This window comes from Mesocricetus auratus, unplaced genomic scaffold, assembly GCF_017639785.1.
Source record: "Mesocricetus auratus isolate SY011 unplaced genomic scaffold, BCM_Maur_2.0 Super-Scaffold_100018, whole genome shotgun sequence".
NCBI lineage: Eukaryota > Metazoa > Chordata > Mammalia > Rodentia > Cricetidae > Mesocricetus > Mesocricetus auratus.
This window is the reverse complement of record NW_024429199.1, coordinates 22,210,480-22,217,187: the sequence shown is the minus strand read 5'-3', so window position 1 is coordinate 22,217,187 and position 6,708 is coordinate 22,210,480. Positions and strand designations below refer to the sequence as shown.

General features: G+C 41.7%; 1 long non-coding RNA gene across 1 annotated transcript; it reads right to left on the bottom strand.

Moving 5' to 3' along the window:
• Positions 1 to 4,010: 4,010 nt before the first annotated feature.
• Positions 4,011 to 5,609, bottom strand: LOC121132852. The gene is made up of 2 exons (XR_005869524.1): positions 5,548 to 5,609; positions 4,011 to 4,086 (listed from the first exon to the last, which is right to left on the bottom strand). It is a non-coding gene; the product is annotated as an uncharacterized LOC121132852 (long non-coding RNA).
• Positions 5,610 to 6,708: the final 1,099 nt, after the last annotated feature.

The following is a 6,708-nucleotide window of genomic DNA, read 5'->3' as shown; positions in this document are numbered from 1 at the left end:
TTATTTTAAAAGAATATTAGACTCTTATCTCTCATAAACATATATTGTTGGAATGCAGTGATTCATAAAAGAAATATTCGACTATAACCTAATGGCATTTGCCCAAGAAAATCAAACTTGGCTTAACTTTAGAAAATTGATCAATTTGGTGACATTTCCATGCGAACATCACAGATTGTAATTTATCATATTAATAAAGGGGAAACAAGGATAACCATCAAAACAGAGCTAAAAAAGTTAATACCTCAGCAGTGAAAACAAACCCCTCAACAGACTAGGTCAAGAATAAAGCTTTCTCGAACTGATAAAACACATCTATCAAATATCTGCAACTAATATGCTGTAAAAATAAGATCAAGAGAAAGGCAAGGATCTCCACTCATAACTCACAGAAAATACAATAAAGCCATATAATTTACAAACATTGGGAAGATATGAATATGACTACCATTATTTGTGGATGATTTGATTGTATACAGAAGATATTCAAGCTAATCTACATACTCCTAGTGCTATGCAGCACATGATTTTAGCGAAGTTACCAGATACAAATCAATATAAAATGTAAATGACAGTTCCATATATATAACTTAAAATACTCCATTACAACAGTTTAAAACCAGAAAATACCTAGGAGTAATTTTACCAAAACAAAATATTCTTTTGTACTGAAAATGAGGGACATACCAATGGGAAAATTGAAGCCTTAATTAAATAAATAGAAAGATGAATCAGTGCTGAATATTGATAAATTGTTGATTATAATACCAAAGTGCTGTCACTTCTTCTAGATATTGTTAAACAGGTTTTAGCATGTGTATAGCAAAAAAGACCCCAAACAATTTTGACAGTCTAAAGAACAAAGGCAAAGTTGAGGAAATACACTGTGTGTGTGCATTCACACATGCCTGTATATACATGCATGCCATGTAGTGTATATGTAGATGTCAGGGGACAACTAATGAGGACCGCTTATCTCTTTCCATCATGTGCTTCCCGAAATCATACACATCATCAGCCTTAATGGAGGGTATGTTTACTCACTGAACAATTCTGACAGTCATAGTTTTTCGTGTGTGTGTGTGTGTGTGTGTGTGTGTGTGTGTGTGTGTGTTTCATGATGCTACAGGTCTTTTTGCTATAAATCTGAACTTTAATGTGGCTGTTTTCCTACTTCTACATGACCACAGCTGTGATTTTGCAAGAAGCAGTTTCACTCCTCAATACTGTATGGTCTGAGCTATCGTCATTTCCTTTCTGTTGCAAACTTACTTGACCTTTTCTGAGCCCATTTCTTTCTTGCAACATGCTCATTGCTACCAGTATTCTTCTTTGACATCTTTATGATGACACAAGTTCCTCTGATGTTCTCCCTGTCCTCTAGAATATACCACTTGGCAATGTGTTAACTTCAATCTCATTTTATTAGTAGGATGTGTGGATTTGTGTATATGTGTGCATCTGTACACACACATAAGTGGTATCCAACTGTCGCGTCTGCTGCGCGGCCTGTGTCCGAGAACATGCGGAGGGTGTCGGGGATTGACAACACAGAGACTCGTTCAACGATGTAAAGAAAACTTTAAGCAGGCTCCAAAAAGGTTCAAGAAAACTTCCTAAGAAAGGCTCCCACCAGAGAAGCTTCTGCTCTCTCCTCTACCCTGGCTGGTTCTGCCCTGACCCCAGAAACTGATCTGGGCGTGGCAGAAGGGGCGGTTAGTCTTTGGACAAGGTCGAGGTCAGGGTGGTTTCTGTAGGCAGACCTTTTCCAGGAACTTAATGCCCCCAGGCATTGTATTGTTTTTAGCAAACATGTCTTTAGATTGTCTTACAGCTGCCAACTCCCAGGCAGAAGGGGAAGTGGGTCTCTACTCAAGGTCTGGTGTTCCCACAATTCACCCCTTTTTATTTTTAAATGAGGCACTCCTGGCTTAGGTCAAGTAGGGTCACCCTCCCTTTCCCGTCATTGGGGGACCTTGACCCCTGTCTTAGGCGGGAGGGGTCTTCCCCACAGGTGGCCCGTCATCAGAGCACCCCAACTTTAAATCATCTGTAACCAACCTTCATGGCTATCGGGATTGCCATGGGCTAGGCTAAGCAATACTTGGTTACGGATCTCTTGCCTCTGGAACAAGGCACGTTTGAGCCCGGCATAAAGCCAGAATGCCTACCGCCACTGCCACCATTTCCAGGACCCCCATTGACATAGCGCCTCTCCATCACCGTACCCATCACCAGATCTGGGCCATAACATTCTACCAGCCTTCGTCTGTTACAAGGGTAACATGTCCGTGATTTACATTCTGTTACAAGGGTAACCCGCATGTGACTTAGATTTACAATTTGATAAAGTTTACAATTGTTCCAAGATCTGCTCAGGAAAGCATTTAGAAAGTGCACTTGCACAGATACATTAGGTACAATCATTGATGTTACACATGTAGCATTATGAAAAATATGAACAATAGGCTTGTTGCACTATCCACAGAGCACCAATTTGTTCCTGTGGTGATGCAGTTTGTTGATTTAACGTCAGCTGATTATGCGACTTGAGTCAAAGTCTCCTTTTTGTCGCATTAGGACAAGTTGCACCTCTCTAGAAAAATACACTGGCCTAGTCGTGATTCCAGAAACAGGAACCATCAAGTCTGATATTTCAAGTGACCATGTCCTGTTCAATTACTTAAAAGAGGCTTTTGCCCCTCATCACAGTCCATACCAATGTCCAAAGGTTTTAAATGGGTCCTTTTTTCTCTATTGGCTTCATGATGAAAACTCATGGGTCCGGAAGGTTGATGCAGCAGGTCTGTTGAGAAACTGGAAATATCGAACCGACTGTTTTCTTTCTTTCTTGGGCTCTAGATTCGATGACAGCAAGGGTCAGGAACACTGATTTAGGAGATCTCACTCAAACTGGCTTAGGTAGGCTCCCATGGACTCAGGTCCAGTTTTTCTCTGCTCCATGTCGAAGCTTTTATTCTTTTCCTACAAGAAAACACAAACATGCCCTCGACCCCAAATTAGGGTCTTCTCCACTGTTTAGTGCATGGATGTCTCCATTTGACCTGAGCAATGGTTGCTCAAGTTCCATCATGCCAGAATCTGTCTGAAGCTCACTGGCATTCACATTATAAAATTTTTAAATGAGGAGTGTATTATTTGATGAGTCATGTGGGGACTGGGGACATTATTCCCCCTTTTTATTTTCTAAAAAATTTTCTTTTTTGAACTGTTGAAGCTGAACCATAACAGTAGAAGGATTTGTCTACCCTCCTTGGTTAACTATCTAGGTAAATTGGGATTACTACTTAGATTATTTGTAGATGCCCATTAAAAAGGACATATCCATTAAATATTTCCCAAAAACTTCTGAAAATCACTCAAAGATTGTAAACTATACTGTGTCCAAATAACTTTTGAAAATTATTTGAAGTCTGTGAGCAGTCTTTCCCAATCTAACCTATAGAGCTCTCACTAGCTGACAAGGCCTTATTTGTATCTTAAATTTTTCTGTTAAAACATTAACAGACTGGCTGGATGTTCCTTTTGTCTATATTTCAAGCAATCTAGGTAGCTTCTTAACTATTTTTGAAGGGATTTAAGTATCCTTTTAATCATATAAGCAGTTCACACTCATGCATTCACAATCACATTTCATACATACCGGTGTGGCCACACCATACATTCAGAACATACATGCATCTTTCAGTCATCCTTTTTCCCTAGGTCATGATTAGTCTGTTGCAATGAAGCTACCTTAATTGAAATCTATGTAAAAGAACAACTCCAGCCAATCCTTGAACTAAAAGGTTAAAAAGTCCTGTATGTTCTTTATCATTCCTCCATTTGAGCTACAGTCATGGGGTACAGCTGTACCTACTCCTTGTAACTGTAGATGCAAGGTAGAGAGGCCAAGCTTTTGGCCAAAAGTTTTTAGAAATGACTCACAAAATAGAACTTAAATGTAAACAAAATTTTCCATTCTATATACCTTTGCCTTTTTCTTTTTCTTTACTTAATACCAGTACCTTTTTACTGTCCCGTCCAGCAGGCCAGGTTATTTACTGGGTCTCGAGCGGGTGTCACCTGTAGGAGTCAAACGGGGGGGAGAGAGAAGTGGAAGCCAAGCGCGTAAAGAAAGAGTCAGTCTGAGTTGCGTCAAGGCTTCGTTTATTAGCTAGCAAGGTCTCATTTTTATAAAGCAGTTTAGGCAGGGCGGGGGATGAGGACAGGGGCAATGGAAAGTACCGGGCCCGGGTACAGAAGGAAATATTTCTTATAGAACACCTTATGTTTAGCCTGTTCCAGGAACCAATGTATGCATGACCAGTTTGTTCATAATAACTTTTCAATTCCAATTGTTTCAATTCAAACTGCCACTTAGTTCTGCTACAACTTAAAGGTCTCCGGGGCTCCAACATTTTACTGTTACAAATTTTTTGTTTCACCCATTTTTTTTTTTAAATCAGGGTTTCTCTGTATTGTTTGAGGCTGTCAGTCCAGCCTGGCCTCGAACTCACAGAGATACGCCTGCCTCTGCCTCCCCAAGTGCTGGGATTAAAGGCGTGTGCCACCACCGCCCAGCTTGTTACCAATTTTTTTTTTTCTGTATTATTTGGAGGCTGTCTTGGAACTTGCTCTATAAACCAGGCTGGCCTTGAACTCAAGAGATCTGCCTGCCTGTGTCTCCCGAGTACTGGGATTAAAGGCGTGTGCCGCCAACGCCCGGCTATTCACCCATTTTCAATCCAACTTTCAACCCAGGATATTCCCTCCTGCAAAAAGCCTTAAGATTTACACAATCCACCCTCCAATTGAGGGCAATCTCTGGGCTCCCCTCCCCCCCCACCTTAGTGTCAGGCTAAGGCCTAGAGATTTAATCCAATCCCCCCTCCAACTGAGGGCGATCTCTCAGGGTCCCCTTACTTTCCTGACCTTTGTCAGGCGAAGGCCTGGAGATTTCATCCGGTACCCCTAGCTTGGTACCCCTTTTTAACACATCCACATAGCCTTACTGGCTAGCCTTTTAGATCTCTCAGTTCCCCTTTACTTTCCTGACCTCAGTGGATCAGGTAAAAGACTGGAGATTTTTTATTTTATTTCTTATTTTACCCCTTTTTTTTTTTCATTTCTTTTTTTTTTTTTTCTTTTTTTTTTTTTTTTTTTTTTTTTGAGACTGGGTTTCTCTCTATCCTTTTGGAGGCTGTCCTGGAACTTGCTCTATAGACCAGGATGGCCTCATTCCTTCCTATCTCTGCCTCCCGAGTGTTGGGATTAAAGGCGTATGCCACCAACACCCGGCTCTCTGAATATCATAGCAAACATCCTCCCAATCTGGGACATTTAAGCCTTCCCCAGTAATGAACCATGGGCTCCCTCGTTCAATCCATTTTAAAAAGCCTGCCATGGTTGTAGTCCCCTGTTCTTCAAGCAACTTTTTTACGTGATACTGTAATTTAAACTTCCAGGGACTATCTCCCATTGTTTCTTTTCCTATTTTCCTCCATCTGTCCCTGGATGGCAAAAGGGACCACCCCGTCCACTTACCTCGCTGTCATGATCTCGGTAGGACCTCCAATTGTCGCGTCTGCTGCGCGGCCTGTGTCCGAGAACATGCGGAGGGTGTCGGGGATTGACAACACAGAGACTCGTTCAACGATGTAAAGAAAACTTTAAGCAGGCTCCAAAAAGGTTCAAGAAAACTTCCTAAGAAAGGCTCCCACCAGAGAAGCTTCTGCTCTCTCCTCTACCCTGGCTGGTTCTGCCCTGACCCCAGAAACTGATCTGGGCGTGGCAGAAGGGGCGGTTAGTCTTTGGACAAGGTCGAGGTCAGGGTGGTTTCTGTAGGCAGGCCTTTTCCAGGAACTTAATGCCCCCAGGCATTGTATTGTTTTTAGCAAACATGTCTTTAGATTGTCTTACAGCTGCCAACTCCCAGGCAGAAGGGGAAGTGGGTCTCTGCTCAAGGTCTGGTGTTCCCACATCCAACATCTAGTTTCACTGTCTGAATAAGTCTATTGCTGTTATGTTACAAATTCAAGATTTGAACAGCTTGCAGTAAACATTTGTTTTCATCTTTGCAGGTCTGTATGTTTCAGAGGTTTGGCTAATTTACAGTTGGCTTGGCTTTGCTGAGTAAAATCTATTTCTGGTCGGATTCATTTTCTTTACACATATTTTCTTCTCTAGACCTGTATGAAGTGGTTCCAGACACCTGCAGTGTGCTCTTTTGTGGTAATTAGAAGCTAAAGACTTTTTATCATGTATGTTGACATTACAATGACCACACAATAAAACAAAATCAATCCAAAATGTCAATCAATCAGAGCAGTATATTCTACCCATTATGACAACCAAAGCAGGTATAACTCCACAGCAAGAATGCTGTGCAGGAGAGGAAACCTAGGTAGTTATCTAATCCACTCTCCCTAAGTAAAAGAAACAATTCAAATGGAAGGATGCTAAATCTATTTCCAACGAAATCAGAAATGAGACCAGAAAGAACCACAGCCAGCAATAACAGGGCACAGCATCGCAATGAAGAGACATTAGCCAATGTAGAATAAGTTTGCCATGTTCCCTGAGTAGAGCCCATGTGACAAAGTGAGCTGAATCAGACTCAGTCAGACTCAGTGGCAAAGCAGGCCACATCAGAATGGGAATCTTGGCCGGGCGTTGGTGGCTCACGCCTTTAATCCCAGCACTCGG